This window comes from Heterocephalus glaber, unplaced genomic scaffold (assembly GCF_053883595.1).
Source record: "Heterocephalus glaber isolate CG9 unplaced genomic scaffold, H.glaber_assembly_v1.0 deba00001606, whole genome shotgun sequence".
In the NCBI taxonomy this organism is placed as follows: Eukaryota; Metazoa; Chordata; class Mammalia; order Rodentia; family Bathyergidae; genus Heterocephalus; species Heterocephalus glaber.
Genome location: NW_028258377.1, coordinates 20,921,311 through 20,938,861, shown reverse-complemented (window position 1 = coordinate 20,938,861; position 17,551 = coordinate 20,921,311). Strand labels below are relative to the sequence as shown.

Genomic DNA, 17,551 nt, shown 5'->3' with positions numbered 1-17,551 from the left:
TGTGGCACCCAAGAAACGGACTCCAGTCGCCCATTCCTGGCAACTGGGAGTTTCCCCTTTGGCTTTCTACCCATCCAAGTCTCGGCATTCTCCACAAGGGGGAAAATTTAACCCCCTCAAGTAGTCCTGCCATGCCCTTTGGCTAACAGGAAGCTCTTGTTTCATATTCAGGTAAGATACCCTTGACTATGCACATATCAGGCGGCGGATGCTTCCTTGCACCTAGTTTCACTTAATTCCCCCAGCATCCCAGGGAATCGAGTGTTGCCCCTCCCATATCGCAGATGACAAACTGAGGTGTAGGAAAGTGACGTAAGTCACCCAAGGTAGTGCAGCTAGAGAGTGGGAGATCTGGGATTTCTGGAGCAGAACTGTACTCTCTAAGTCTGTGAAATTAAAATCAGACATTCTAGGGAACGGACTGGCATTGACATTTTTTAAAGGTCCCTAGGTGACACTAATGTGCAACCAGGACTGAGACCCATATTTAAAATCTTGTATTCCTTCTGTCACTGACTGAGAAAGAATTAGGACAGTGTTTTGAATAACTGGAAGATAACAGCTGGTACATAGGCATCTGTCAACACAGGAAGCTCCCAGGATCCCAACAGGAAGACAGATGACATCGGTGCCTCAGAGAGAAGTTATTGATACTCCTGTTCCTTGGGACCCTGACTGAACACTGCATGTTGAGCATGTTTATCAGGGAGTGAGAACCAAGTTGACAGACTTTGAAGTTTAATGTAGCCAGTTCAATAACAAGCTCCAAATGAGACTAAGTCTTTAATCACTTACTCTGTTGGCACAAGACGCTAAAACCAGAGAAGGTGTCAACTTGTCCAGTTTCATTTTCCCCATGGAATGGTTTCACCCATCCATGATCAAGTGGATTGGTGTAGTAATTGGGCTCATCTGGGTTTTTAAAAAGCCCCCAGCAAATGACTCCAGAAATTTCTTGGTCCGAGTTGGGCAGGGCTGGGAAGGGAGAGGGAACAGCTAGAAGTGGAAAAATACAAGTTGATGGGGAAAAGTGTTCAAGCTTTTCAGTGGATTCTGTTCAAGGCCTCAGCTAAAAGGATGTAGGAATAAAAACACAAACTAGGAATGGTAATTATGAAAGAGCATGGCCACCAGGGTGGCCCACATCCTAAAATGAGACTCTTCAGAGGCTGGCCCGGCAAGGCTGTGTTCTGTGCGGAGAGCAGCTTCCCCTATGAAACCTCTCAGGGAAGACTTTTGTAGTTGCCCATGGTTAGGTCTGAAAAAAACTTGCACATAGGATTTTAACAAGGAGCCAGATTCTTCAATATTCGCCTTACCCAGACTGTAATGTAGTAGCAGCTCCCAATACTTAAGGTTTGAATGAGGCTTTTGATGTCTTGAGCAAAACATTTATGGACTTTTTACCCCCCAAAAATCTTGCCTTTTCACTTTTATTTCTCATGTTTGCCAATTTCATTCCTTGGTGGCCACCAAGCCCCACATCAGCTAAGACCCTTAGTCCACTTAGACAGCTGCTGATCCTCTGCCTGTACCCTTGGCTTCTTTCCTGTAGAATGCAGGTAACTAAAACAGAATGCTGCTTGGAATAGCCATTGTGCTTGCAGAGTTCTCTATGGCTGTCCCCCAGGGAGGCTTCCAGAAATACTGGACCAGAAGAGCCAAGGAAGTGACTTGAGGTTACCTATTATGGAGAACATCAACTCCACATTACCTCCTAATGTGAGCTTCAATTTTCTCCAGCCCCAAACCTCCTTCCTACCCACTTATTTGTCCACTTTTCTGCCTCTTGGAATCCCCAATCCAACAATGATTTAACACATGGGACTTCCATTAAACCACCCTCTGTTCACAATTCCTTCAGCTCTCCTTCTACATCCTTGTTTCTCTCCTCCTTACCTGGCTGAAATCTCATAGCTCATCATGAGAAGCATATCCATGCACACTTCTTTATTTCTCTCACCTTTCATTTCTGCTCATAAATCAGCCACTTATTTTCTAAACCTTTTTTGGAATACCTTACTGAATGAAAACCTAGGTGCCAATAATGCTATTAATACCCTGCTGTCCAGCTTCTCCTCAAACCACTAGTTCATTGGTACATTACCCACCTTCCAGGTTGCTGTGTGTTATGGCTTTTATCTAGATGTCCCCCAAAGCCTCATATGCTCATAGGTGAGTCTTCTCTGAGCTGGCTGGATCTAGGGCATATAATACTGGGATTAAGGGTGTGAGGTACTAAATTAGTCTATTGGTTGGAATTAGCATAGTTCTGGGTGTGGCTGAATGGATTTACTGGAGACAGAAGCCCCACCTTGGCTGTGGGTGGCACTACCCAAAAGGCTTGTAGCTCAGATGACATAAAAGGGAAAGGCAGGCTTGCTATTCACTGCCTTCTGCTTGCCATGCCATGGACTGTTTCTCTTCTGTGAAGCCCCTCTCCTGTGCTGCCATGCCTTGAAACCAGCTGACTATGGACTGAAACTTCTATGACCTGTGAGCTAAAATAAGCCTTTCTTCCTTTAACTCTGGGTGTCAGGCATTGTTTCAGGAAAAAGAAAAGTAACTAAGACACCATGCTTCCCACTTCATAACCCAATTTCCGTTCCTCCTGCCTCTAATGTTCCTTTGCCATCTGCTTCCGGCCCCCAATCCAATGGCTCGTAATTTAGGTGTTTGTTATACAGCAGCACTCCTTCTCTGGCTCCACCTTAGTTGGAATAGGTTATGCTGTTACTAAGTGCCCAGAATCAGCCCACGGCCTAAAAGGACAACAGTTCACCTTCCTTCTGACATTTACTGTACCTCTTCATGGGGTGAGACAGTGAGGATGAAAGAGCTTTGCTCCTTTTAGTCATTCAGAGACCCAGGCTATAGAGCAGCCACTATCTTGAATGCCGTTTGTCCTACTGGAGAGGAAAGAAGGCTCTGGGGAGTCTTAAAAAAACATTAAGCACTCTAGCCAAAAAGTGACCCACATTACTTCCAGGAGGAAAGGAGGAAAAGCTTATTTTGGCTCTCTATTCGGCCAAAACGAATCAGATGAAGAAGTGGAATTCTGTGTTTCTGAAAAGTAGAATACGGAAACTCTCCTGAACATTAATGTCCCTTGCAAGAAGGTACTAATTATTAGCCCTATTCTGTGTGGTGTGGCCCGGGTTAGAAAATTTTCCTAAAATTATTACATAGTGAGTCAGGCAGAATGTGTGCCCATTCTCTACAGTACTTGCTTTCAGCCACTACTCTATCCTGCCTCTCAAACTATCAAAGAATATACAGATTAATTTTGTGTGTGTGCTGAGCTTGGTGGCGCATGCCTGTAGTCCCAGCACTTGGGAGGCTGAGGCAAGAGGATTGCCACAAGTTTGAGTCCAGCCTGGGCTAGTGAGTTCAAGGCCAGCCTGAACTACACTGAGACCCTGCCTCAAAGAAACCAAAAAATAAGTAATATTTTTTGTTATTGTCATGTAACTTACAATGTGGTCAGGGAAATGTGATCTTTTCTGAAATTTATTGAGAATTTATGGCCTGCACGTGTTAGTTTTTGCAAATGCTCCATGTATGCCTGAAAAGAAGGTATACTCTTTGTTGCTAGATGCAGAATTCAGTATGTAGTCAGCTCTCTGTACCTGTGGATTTCACATCTGTAGACTGAACCAACAGTACTTGGGAAAGAAAAACTGCATCTGTACTGAACATGGATCAACTCCCCTCTCTTTGGTATTATTTCTTAAACAATACAACGATTTATACAGCATTTACATCATATTAGGTATTGTAATAGAGAAGATTAAAATTATACAGGAGAATGGTGTTAAAAAACACTAGGCTATTTTACATAAGTGAGTTGAGCGCCCAGATTTTGCTATCTTTGGGGGGGTCCTGAAACCAGTCCCACACATATACTGAGGGAGGTCTATATGTCCATCAGATCAAACTTAACTATCGTGTTCAAATCTCTTTTGCTGACTTTTCTTGGCTTCCTCTCAAAACTTAAGGCATATTGAAACCTCCCAGTGTAATGTGGCATTTTCATGTGTTACAATTTATCGATTTTAGCTTTAGTTTCTGGCTAGTGAGCTAATTGCATATACTAATCATTGCAAAACTAACCATCTACTTCCCCATCCCCTCTGCACATCCCAGTATCTCTGGTGTGCAGTTAAGTGCCTCCGAGCACCTATACCTAGCACTGGCTGCGGGAGGGGACAGCAGGCAGTGGCTCTGCCTCTACTGGAGCCATCTAGAACACATGGCTGACAAGGAAATGTCTACATTTTTAGAATGTTTTCTTGGTTAATTGAACTTTGTGTAATTATGTAACGACTATTCCTAATTATGGATTTTTCTTCAAGTTTATTAACTGTTCTTACTACAGTCATATACACCTATTTTTGGTTAGTATTTGCTTTATCTACCTTTTTTTACTCCTTTAATTTCAAACCATCTAGGTCCTTTTACTTAACACCTATTATAAAAGCATATAGATACTGCTTTTCTTTTTTTTTTCAGCTGTATTATAACTTTGTTTAACAACATAGTAAAAGTCAAAATCGATGACTCTTAACAGAGTATGTGGAGTACAAAGTTAAAGAATGCAAAGTGCTCAAAAAAGCATCCTGTTCAATGCTGGTTCCTTCAAAATTACCAAACTTCTGTGAAAGAAGCCCTGTAATAAAGACTAACTGCAATATGGTTGATCATTTTTTAAAAAGTTCATTTACCAATTTTGACAATCTAGAAAAAAATAAAGTCTGACCATAATACTTGATATAGACACCATGTTTAAGTAGAAAACATAGTAAAAAAAGTATCACTGAAAATATTGCACAAATTCAGCTGTTTCCTCCAAATTTGCTTTATGTAATTGGGTAGATATAAATTAATGAACAGAAATTTAAGCAAGATACATGTAACAATTTAACAGAACTTGATAATATAGTTTCTTTCAATTTTCATCAAATTCATCTGTAAGTCATTCCATCATGGGGCTCATAAGGAAATTAATGAACATATGCATAATACAGTTAAATGTCAAATAAGTACTTACAACATACAAAATTCTCCTACAATGCAATTATGAAGAGCCTTCCAGAAACTTGTTTTGTATGTAGAAAAGTGTTAAAGTCAAATATTCAACTCAATATAAAATAATAAGAAACGTTTGTTTTTAGGTGGAGACTGCTTCTTTTGCTAATGATTTTTAGCTGTAATATCTCTGAGCTGAACAAATAAGTCACCTTTGAGTACACAAGGAAAAATAAACACATTCTAAGTGGATAAAACATTACTACTACATATTCACTAGACCATCTCTACCTCTAACACTTCAGAAGCTTAGAGACTTAGAGTATTCTTACAATAACTGCAAGAAAAATTAAATGAGGAATTCCTTTTTTGAGATCATAACTATGAAGTCATGTGGTTATACAAATTCTGCAGTTGTGTGCAAAACATGAAACACATTTACCTTTATTCCCTGCTTAGTCTTATCAGTCACCTGGCAGGACTTAACAGATACCTTTCCAAGAGACACAGGCTGAGATGTGTTTATATAACTTCAATAAACCCCAGCTCAACAGTAATGAAGATGCAGTATCCTTTTGCTATGGGTCAAGACAACAAGGAAGGAGGTCATAGCAAAGAGAATAAATCAAAATTGTTACACTGAGAAACTACTTCTTGTTATGTTTCATCATGGTGCCACCTTCATTTTCACATAAGCAATGGCATAATTCAAGCTTCATAAATCAGAAATCTTAATATTTAAAATTTACCTTGACTTTCAATCATCATCATATTAACAACCCAAAACAGTTGGATACACACATAGGAAAGGATATTAAACCACTTTGCTGGAGTTGGTTTCTTGACGCATTAACTCATTTTTTATAGAAAAGGGATAGTGCATCTCAGTTTGCTTACAAGCTAGGAGATCACTTTGAATTCTGTATTTCCTAACTGCAAACAGAACACAGCACTTACAACAGGTTATAAATAAACTGGTTTTCAAGCATAGAGCCAGCCCCAACAATAATAATAATACACTGTTTTAAAAGACCTAAGGGAATGAATTCCGTTTCCAATGGAAATACAAGAACTGTTCGAACAAGCTTAAAACTACTTTTTTTGTGCCAGGGTTATAAAATGTAGCTTTTAATAAAAGCTTGACCCAAACACCAGTAATTTCAGAAAAGAATTAGTGGAAGGGAGAAGAAAGTTATTTCATTGAGGAAAAATAACCACTATCTTTTTTCTAATCTTCAACACACAATTTAAACGTAAACAGCTGCTGTAACAGTTTACATAATTCCTATGTACTAAAATATTACATACTTTCCTCAACATCTGCAGCCATCCAGGAATTTTTAGGAAACTTTTGTGCGTGATCTTAATCTCTAATCCCTGGCTCTTTGGACTCAGTGACAAAAGATCAAAATCACCAAGAATGATGGTTCACTTGAAGTCAGACAAGAGACCCTGGCTCAATTAGTTCCGTAGGACGAAAGCAGTGCTGCATCGACTGGCTCCATGCAGGAGGGGCACGTGAAGGATCTCATCAACCAGTCATCTATACAGCCCAGGTGATAGATGTGCACGCACGGCAGAAATCGAATCCGGTCCCCGGAAACGAAGTCCATCATACAGATCACACACTCCCGGATCTTTCTTTCTGATCCGTCTCTTCCAGGGTCATAAACTCCTTAGGCAGATGCTGTATAAGGCCTATTCCTTGAGCTATCCTAATTTGTTCCTCTCGGTCAGCTGAGTTGCTAGCCGAGTCTGGCTAGGTGTTGGATGATACACTGGGACTGGAACTTGTTCCTGATATGGCGGGGGCAGCTCCTGATCCCGCTCCGTGCCCTCGCCAAAGATAGCTGGGTCGGACTGAGACCCGTGAAGCAGGGAGGTGTCATCCGAGGTGGGGGATTTGAGGCAGTTCCCCATCTTTGGGGCTGGGCTGTGTGATCTCGTGCCAAGCGCTCTATTTATAAATCCACATCTGAGCTGGGTGGGTGGGCGCACACCTGTAATCCCAACACTCGGGAGGCTGAGGCTGGAGGATCGCTGCAAGTTCAAGGCTAGCCTTGACTATATACTGAGTTTAAAGCCAGCCTGAACTACGTGGGGAGACTCTTTTATTGGGGTAATCATTGTTCTCGTCTTTCCCGGATTTCATTTCCCTAATCTTCCTGTGTGGATCCGTCACTCCTCTGCTCTCCGAGCCTGTCACAGCCTGATCGAGCTGGATCCTGCGTCCCTCCTCGGTGGGGACCTGGCACGTTGACTCAGGGAGAGCAGGCTCTCCGCTTTTTTTGGTACCAGTGATCAAACTCAGGACCTTGCGCTTTCGAGGCAGGACCCGGAACCGCTGAGCTAAATCCCTGGCCCTAGCCAGTATTTTTTCTTTGAATAGCATTCTTACGTCATATGGCACCTGACCAGAAGGGAAGAGGGATAAAAAACAAGGAAGCACTAGAATGGGGCAAGGAGACCTAGGGTTGAATTTGGTTCTGTTCATAACACGCGTGCGATCTAGGACAATCTAGTTGGCTTCTCTGAAATCTTAAATTTGAGTCAGAAATCTAGGAGATTCCTTCTAATCTTCTTGATTTATGCAAATTCCAGGATACCTCTATACTGAACTTTGCTTAGGTGAATTCTGACTGGATAGCCATCCTTCATGGCTCTGGGAAGATTCAAGAGAAAGCAGTGTTATGGAAATGGATCCAAGTAATTAAAAAAAAAAACAAATTGGAATGTCAATAATTGATTTTACTGTACTTGCTTGTCAGAATTGGTCAAATCATAAATTTTATAATCAGGGTCAGGACAGGGAATTGCTTATGTTGATCCAAAGGTGAGTGGTTACTTTGTATTTTTAAAAAACACTCTATTGAGTGCCGGGGATTTAGCTCAGTGGTTCTTCTGCCTGCCCTGCAAGCGCAAGGACCCGAGTTCGATTCCCAGTACCAAACAACAACAACAACAACAAAACACTCTATTGAGGTATAAGCAGTGTACAACACACTGCACATATTTAAAATAGACAATTTGATGAGTTTTGACATTGGTATATACCCTTTGTCCTACTCCTTTGCAATCCTGTCCCTTCCAACCCTTTTGGGCCCACACTACCTCAAAGGAGAAAAGGAATTGTTTTCAACAAATGATGCTGGGACAATAGTACAATATCCATATACAAAAAATCTCTGGACTCTTACTTTACGGCTCAGAGGTCACCTGAGTAACAGCTCTGTGGAAAGCTAAAACCTGACAGGTAAGGCAGATTGAGGTACCCCAAAGTACCAGGCTGAGCAGAAAAACCAGACTCCAGCCACCTTTAAACTTTTGACCCTATGCAACTCTGAAAGTCTTGTAGTTTAAGTGGTGAGAACTAGTCACTAGTGAAACATACCAATCCTATAGCCAGCCACCAGGGCCATCCCACCTGTTCCCCTAACTCCCTTCTATTCCCCAAACTTTCTTCTCATCCCAAGTGTCTGTTTTATATAGCAACTTGTAGAACACATATAAGACTTTTAAGAACCACTCTGTTGTATACATTTCTAGTGTAGGATAGTACAGTCATTTCAAGGAAAAGAAATGGGTGGGACTGAATAGGACGGAAGCCAAAGGAGCTTTATTTTAGAATGGTAGACATGTGTATGCACTCATTCTACATTCATCAAACTTACTGTATAAGCAAAGCCTCAATAAAGTTGGCTAACAGGGCCCAAACCAAAACTGAACAAAAATCAGTAGTAGTTACAGAAATCAGTTTTTTGAAGTATGGAATAGTTCTAAAAATCAGAAACAGAAGATACCAGATATATTGAAACTGTTAAAAAAAAATAAAACCCACAACTCTACATAACATGTAACCACTTACGTTTCCAAGTTCAGACTCTAGAATTTTTATTGCCCCCCCCCAATCTGGGGTAGCTGGACAAAGATGAGCAAAATCAGCTCTTCACTCTAAAAGAACATGTCTTCCTGATTTTGGCCTTTTTTGATACACTTCCCAGAAACTGAGGTTATGTATAAAGCCTTGGGCTGGGGTGAACATTTATTTACTTAAAAGTATATAGTCAACTGCAGTTTTAGGGTATTGTTCACTTCTGGAAAAGTGACATTAAAAAGTACTTTTTATTGGTACCAGGTATCCAACTCAGGACCTTGTGCTTCCAAGGCAGGTGTGGTGCCACTGAGCTAAATCCCCAGGCCAAAGTACATTTTTTCCCCCATTAAGTTTATTGGTACATTTTAGGTATACAATACAGTTACATTCATCATTGGGATCTTGTACCTTTTCATGAGTATCTTGGTTATTTTTTTCCCCATTCCCCTGCCCTCCCTTCACCCCCTCCACCCTTCCCTATTTGCAAAGACTGTTTCCATTTTTTTCCTTTTCTCATATTTTTTCTTTTCCCTCTTTTCCTTTCCCCTACCCCTCCCACTTCCCCTGCTCCTTTAGACCTTTTCTTCCTGTTACACAATATGAATTATAGATTTTTTAAACTACAGTATCAAGATCTAGGAGACATTATCACAGATTTTACAGAATTTAAAAGGGTATAGAAAGCATATTACAAAAATCTTTTTTGAAATAAATTTGACAACTTCTAAGAAGTACCTTGGAAGACAAATTAATGAAACTAACTCTGGAGGAAATATAAAATTTGAATAGCACCTTTTAAAGAAAGTATATTCCTAGCTGGAAAACCTACCTATATGACAACAGCAGACTCATACACATTCTAACTGATAAATTATATCAAGGAATTAAAGCAGAAAAAAGAAGGAACACTTCTCCCCTCATTTTAGGAAATCAACATTGCGCTAATCCTAAAACTGGATAAAGATAATAGAAGAAAAAAGTATGAACATAGATAGAAATTTGTTTAACAAAACAAACTATTAGAAGTCAGATCTGGCAGGATGTAGAAAGTGGTTTTGTTATAGGGATGGCAGTGTTGTTTCAGTGTTGGAAGATCCACTCCCAAAAGTCATCGTTTTAACAGAGGAAAGGAAAAAGCCATATGATCCTGTCACTAGTTGGAGAAAAAGTATTGGACTAAATTCCACAGCTGTACATGGTAAAAGCTATCAGGAGACTAGAAGTAGAACAGAACTTTCTCAACAGATTATAGACATGTACTCCATACTTCCAGTGAGAATGCCTTATATGAATGGAGAAGATACAATGCTTTCTCCTTAAGGTGGGGAACAAGGGCAGATATGCTTACTCTTTACCTGTCCATTAAACTCTGAAACCTAGGCCCAACCAAAATAGTCTGGCAATAAAATGACACAATTAGGATAGGATTGGCAAGGTAGAAGTAAAATCTTTATATGTAGATGAAATGATCATCTACAGAGAAAATACTAAGAAGTCTCTAGGAGCCCCTAGAACTTGTATTTGAATTTAGCAGGATTAGAAAACACAAGGTATATATAAAAATTCAGGTCTATGTATACTTGCTATAAATGAAGAATTGGATATTGAAATTTAAAAGTTATGTAGGAGTACAAAGGACCTCGAAAAGTTAAAATAAAAGTGTTGGAAGACGTTTAGTACCTAAGTTTAAGACTTATTCTAAAGCTATAGTAATCAAGGCAGTGTTGGTGTAAGGAAAGACATATAGATCATTGGAATAAAACAGAGAATCTAGAAATGGAATCACACATATATGGTCCACTGAGTTTTGAAAGATTATTTAACATTAGCATTTTATAGAATATAAACTCAATTCAAGAGCTGAGGAAGAGATAGTGTTTTCAGCAAACGGCACTAAAACACCTGGTATCCGTATATAAAAAATTAACCTCAACCCTTTATTTCCATACATGAAAATAACTTGAAGGGATCTATGAATCTAAATATGAAAGCCTAAAAGTATAAAACTTTAAGAAGAAATTATAAGGGAAAATGTTTATGAATTCAGGATAGGCAAGAACTACCTAGTATACAAAAAACATGATGTATAAAAGAAAAAAATTGATAAATGAGATTCCATCAAAATTTAGAACTTTAAATGACATCATTAAAATGAAAAGTAGTCCTTAAACAGACCATATTTACAATGCATATAACCTATGACCAGAATATATAAAGAATTCTTAGAGCTCATTAATAGACAACCCAATTAAAATGTAGACATAAGATGATAAATAGCCAGTATAGCACAAGGAATGGTGTGCAACTCTAGAATCAGAAAAATACTAATCAGTACAATAATAAGATTGAATTATACACTCATTAGGGAGATGAAGTCAAAAGTTTTAAAAGCCTTGTCATGACTTTTTCTCTTTGTTGGATTCTCCCCCTTTGCGTTTAATTTGTCATGCCCAATGGATTCATTCTGCTGGGTTTCCTGGGGTTGTGATCCTCATTGCCTTTTCCTAGGGTATTGTCTAAAATTTTTTGGAGTGCCGGTTTGGTATTCATGAAGTTCCTGAGGTGCTCTTTATCATGAAAGTATCTTATTTCTCCATCCATTTTGAAAGATAGTTTTGCAGGGTACATCAATCTGGGTTGGAGGTTGTTTTCCTTTAGGGCTTGAAATACATCACTCCAAGCTCTTCTTGCCTGGAGGGTTTGCCTTGAGAAGTCTGCTGTGATTCTGATGGGCTTTCCTTTGTATATGATTTGTTTCTTTTCTCTCACTGCTTGTAGAATTTTGTTCTTCTGTTGGATTTCTGGAATCCTAACTATTATATGCCTATGTGTAGACTTTTTTTGATCAAGGCTAGCTGGAGTCCTATATGGCTCACTTATCTGTATCTCAAGTTCTTTTCCCCTCCTTGGGAAGTTTTCTGCCATCACTTCTGTGAAGAGTTTTTTTATGTCATCTGCACTCTGTCCTCTTTCTTCATTGACTCCAATCAGCCTTATGTTATTCTTCTTTACATCATCTAGCAGCTGCTGGATTGATTTCTCATGTTCCCTTACAATTTTAAAGCAATTTTTCTTTTCCTGGTCACTTATTACAATCTTATCTTCTATATCTGAAATTCTATCCTCACATTGGTTCATTCTGCTGCATAGACTTTCAATGGAGTTTTTAATCTCCTGGAAATCTGTTTGCATCTGTTTTATGTATTCCATTTGTTTCCTATGTTGGGATTCCATCATGTTCCTCAGATACTCTATGTTTTTATCTGTGTCCTCTCTAGATTTATTAATCATGTCTTGCACCATGAGCACAATCTTTGCTGTAATCTGGGTATTTCTGATTTCATTTTTCCCAGATCCTCTTTTGCTGTGCCAGTTCAGAGAGGCCAGGTGTTTGAGTATCAGATTGTTCCATCTCGTTTCCCTTTGGGGTTGCTGTAGGTGATCTGGAAGTCTGTTTTTGAGGCTTGTTTACGTGTCTTCTCATTTCCATGGGTGGGGGGTGCTTCTGGCACCTGCGCAGCTTTCTCTGCCCTAGGATCGTGGGATGGCAGCGGGGAAGCTTTATTCCAGGTGCTGGGACTAGCTCACCTTCTCTGCCCGAGGAGCTTGGGATGGCAGCACGGGACCTTCCTTCCAGGTGCTGGACCAGCTCACTTTCTGTGCCCTAGGAGCGTGGGATTGTGGCAGGGAAGCTTCCTTCTGGGTGCTGGGACAGGCTCAGCTTCCCAAAGTACATTTTTAATGGAAAGGATATAAAGTCTCAGAGATATCAGGTTTTCCAAGTTTAAGGAAAAACACGAAGTTTTAAAAACTCCCCCAAACCAGAGGCATAGATCCTAATGGAAATTTATAGATTTTACATGCAGAAATATTAAAGTTTACTGAATGCACTCAGTTGAGGAATGTTAACCAAGACAGCCTGCATGCAAAATTTACATAGCACCACATAGAAAATGCAACATAAACTCTTCTTCCCAAGTGCAATGTTTATTTTGGATGAAGCACTTACACTTAAGCATGTAGCCTCGAACTTTTGTTCTTTAGCAGCTTATTCCCAACTCCTGGCAGCACTTCTACACTTGGGAGAGCTTAACTGCTTTTCAAGTCTAGTATTTCCACAGATCATCATTTTCTTCCTTAGTCAAAATCTCACATTTTTCATCCTAGTTCCTGCTTACTGGATTAAAAAAAAAAAAACAGACATGTACATGTTACTCTTGTTTCTAACCATTCCTATATGCCTGGAGTCAAGACAAATATATCTATATAATTTTATACTGTATAAAATTATATACTTTTTTTTTTTTTGGAGAGCATGTCACTATACACATGGTTCAGGCTGGCCTCCAACTCATGGGGATCATTCTGCCTCAGCATCTTGAGTGCTGGGATTACAGGTGTGTGCCACCATGCAAGACAATCATATTAACTTGAAAATACAATGGACAAATTTTCCACTTAATACTTCACATTTAAGAAAAATCAAGGCCAATCTCCCTTATAAACATAGATGCAAAAATCCTCAACAAGATACTGGCAAACAGAATACAGAGGATCATCAAGATCATATACCCTGACCAAGTCAGATTTATCCTAGGAGGCAAGGATGGTTCAACATATGTAAACCAATAAATGTAATACACTATATTAACAGAGTCAAGGACAAATACCATATGATTATCTCAATAGATGCAGAAAAGGCATTTGACAAAATCCAACACCCATTCGTGATAAAAATCCTACAGAAAATTGGAATAGGTCTTTATCTCAATTTGATTGAGGCTATCTATGAAAAACCAACAGCCAACATCATACTAAATGGTCAAAAACTGAAAACTTTCATGCTAAAATCAGGAACAAGACAAGGATGCCCACTATCACCACTCCTATTCAATATAGTTCTGGAAACATTAGCCATAGCAATTAGAAAAGAGAAAGAAATAAAAGAAATAAAGATAGGAAAGGAAGAAGTTAAATTGTCATTATTTGCTGATGATATGATGCTTTACATAGAAGACCCAAAAAGACTTCTAGACTTAATTGACAGATTCAGTAGAGTAGCTGGATATAAGATCAACACTCAACAAACAATAGTCTTCTTATACACAAATAGCAGACTCACTGAGAGAGAAATTTGGGAAACAATTCCTTTTACAATAGCATCCAAAAAAAATGAAATATCTAGGAATCAACCTCACAAAGCAAGCAAAAGACCTCTACACTGAAAACTACAGTACTCTGAAAACAGAGATCAAGGAGGATATAAGAAAATGGAAAGACATCCCCTGTTCCTGGGTAGGAAGAACAAATATAGTGAAAATGGCCATACTTCCAAAACTACTATATAGATTTAATGCAATGCCGATTGAAATTCCAACAATATACTTCACAGAACTAGAGAAAACAAAAATTAATTTGGAACCAGAAGAGACCTAGAATAGCAAAAGCAATTCTAGGCAACAGAGACATGGCTGGGGGTATTACAATCCCCAACTTGAAACTATATACTACATGGCTACTGTGATAAAAACAGCATGGTGCTGGCAAAGAAACAGACCTGAGGATCAGTGGAATAGATTAGAAGATGCAGAAACAACTCCAGACATACTCAGCCACCTCATCTTTGACAAAAGAGCCAACCACTCTCATTAGAGAAAAGACAGCCTATTTAATAAATGGTGTTGGAAAAACCGGATTTCAACCTGCCAAAGATTAAACCTAGACCCATACGTATCACCATGCGCTAAACTAAGATCAAAGTGGATTAAAGATCTAAATATTAAGACAGAAACATTAAACTTGCTGGAAGGTAAGCTAGGTAGAACTCTTGAAGACATTGGCATAGGAAAATACTTTATGAATAAAACCTCAGTAGCACAGGAAACTAGGCACAAAGAATAGGCAACTGGGATCTCATTTTTTTTGGTACCGGGGATCGAAGTCAGGATGTTGTGCTTGGGAGGCAGGTGGCGGAACCACTGAGTTAAATCCCCGGCCCAGGATCTCATCTTATTAAAAAGCTTCTGCACTGCAAGAGAAACTACTAACAGAACTAAGAGACAACCTACAATGTGGGAAAAAAATTTTAGCAGCTGTACCTCAGACAAAGGTCTACTATCTAGAATATATGAACTGAAAAAAATCAGACCCCCCAAATTCAAAGACCCAATTCAAAACTGGGCAACTGAAATGAACAGACATTTCTCAAAGAAGTAAAAGCAGCAAATAAATATATGAAAAAATGTTCAACATCACTGGTCATTTGAGAGATGCAGATGAAAACAACCCTGAGATTCCACCTCACCCCGCAAAGAATGGCTGCTATCAAGAAACCAACCAACTGGGCTAGGGATTTAGCTCAGTGGTTTCACCGCCTGCTGAGCAAGAGCAGGGACCCGAGCTCGATTCCCGGTATCAAAAAAAAAAAAATCAACCAATAACAAATGCTGGCAGGGGTGTAGGGAGAAAGGAACCCTTCTCTATTGCTGGTGGGTGTGCAGACTGGTACAACCACTGTGGAAATCAGGATGGAGATACCTCAAAGAACTAGGGCTAGAGGTCCCATTTGACCTAGCTATTCCCCTGCTGAGTATCTTCCCAAAAGAATTAAAACCACCATACCACAGCGATATATGTGCACCCATGTTTATAGCAGCACAGTTTGTAATAGCTAAAGCTTGGAAACAGCCCAAGGACCCATCAACTGGAAACTGGATAAAGATGTGGTTTTTATAAAATGGAGTATTACTCAGCCATAAAGAATGAGAAACTAGAGACATTTATAGCTAAACGGATGCATGAGGCCATATTCTTAAGTGAAATAAATAGGACACACGTGTTAATACAGAATAGTTTCTCTAGTGCAAGAAACAAAGTGTAAATAAGGATTAAAATGACTAAAATGAATAATTGATAATTTGAAACATTAAAAGGTCCAAAGGTGTAGGGGTGGAGGGGAAGGGGAAAGGAAAAATGAGAAAAGAAAAAAAATGGAAACAAAATCTATGTAAATAGGGAAAGGTGGAGGGGCCAGAGGGGATGAAGGGTGCACAGGTAATGGGGAAAAAAATAACCAAGATACATCATGTACAGGTACAAGCACCCAATGATAAATGTAAACATATTGTATACCTAAAATGTACGAAGAATTAAAAAAAAAAAAAAAGAAAAATCAAAGCTTTTTTCCCTGAAATTTGCCAAACAGTATTAAATAAGCCAAATGTGGTGGTGTACACCTGTAATTCTAGCACTAAAGAAGCTGAAAGGCACAATATGAAAAAAGGAAAAAAATGGAAAATCTTTGTAAATAGGGAAAGAGTGGAGGGGGTGAAGGGAGGGCAGGGGAAAGGGGAAAAAATAAGAACCAAGATACATCATGTAAAGGTCCAAGATCCCAGTGATCAATGTCATTATGTTGTATACCTAAAATGTACCAATAAACGATGAAAAAAAAAAGCTGAAAGGCAAGAGGATCGCCTCCAGTTCGAGGCCACCTAGGCTACATAGTGAATTCAAGGCCTGAACCGCATAGTGAGACCCTGTCTCCAAAAGACATACATACATATATTTTTGGTTTGGAGGAAATAAGCATGAAAGATACCAAGGTACATGTGTTCTGGCATCTGTCCTGAAGAGCCCTCAAGGATTCTCTCAGAACCACTCTACTGTAGGCATTCATTTTGGCTTCAAGAGAGAAAACCTTTACACCATAAAAAATTTAAGTTTTAAAGTTCATGCACCTATGAACCTGAGGGACTAACATTTGTGCTTTCTGGTGTTAGAGAGAGGTAGAAAAAACTATTACTTCTACTTTATTAGGCAGACTAGATAGGTAAGGATATTTTAAAGTTCATTGAGTGCCTCCTCTGTACCAGGTACTGGAGATGCAGAGGTGGACAACTATAAAGTCCTGGCTCTCATGGAGTTTATTTATACTCTACTCTAGTTAATTTCAGTGAAAATCACCACCTTACATTTAATCAGAGTGGAAATGTGGGAGTACAATTCTGTGGAATAAAGAAATAATGCAATACACATTAGTAAACAACTTAGAATTTATTTTGAAAGTAGGAAATAAAAAGCATGATTTTAACATTTAAAACATTAAGAAAATTAGAAAAAGTTAAACTACAGAAAAGGCAGATATTAAAATTGGCGTAATGGTTATATAATACAAACAAGCAAAACCCAAGTTTCTTTCATGCAAATAAGCACTAAAGAAAATAGTATGGGAATGTTTACAGAATAGGCCACAACTAATGTGTTAAAAATTTACATAAGAAACTGTACAGAAATGGAAAAATAAATTAGGTAATTTACAAAAAATATTTTACAGGTTACATAGGCTATAACTTAAGTTTATTATGCATGAAATTTGTAGCACATCATACATTTTTTTACATCACAGATTTAATGTTAGAAAAATTCAGACATGATAAAGCTTAGATGTGACAAGAACAATGCAACAGACACAGTAAGAAAACAAATGGAAACAGCATATGAAAAATTAACCCCCAATTTAAAAGATTTCCTAGACTGGAACATAAAAAACATCCTCTAGACATGATTTGGTCAGTAACTGGGCAGAATTCATTCAATTTCAGTTAAAATGTCAGTTTCACTGCAGTTCAAATAAAGGGTAAATGAACG

The 17,551-nt window shown here is 38.9% G+C and overlaps 1 pseudogene across 1 annotated transcript; it reads right to left on the bottom strand.

Annotated features, from left to right (window-relative positions):
• Nucleotides 1-4,842: 4,842 nt before the first annotated feature.
• On the bottom strand, nt 4,843-16,803 carry LOC110344766 (RING finger protein 11 pseudogene; annotated as a pseudogene). Its single transcript, XR_015444630.1, has one exon. The product of XR_015444630.1 is annotated as an RING finger protein 11 pseudogene (transcript).
• Between the last annotated feature and the right edge of the window lie 748 nt (nt 16,804-17,551).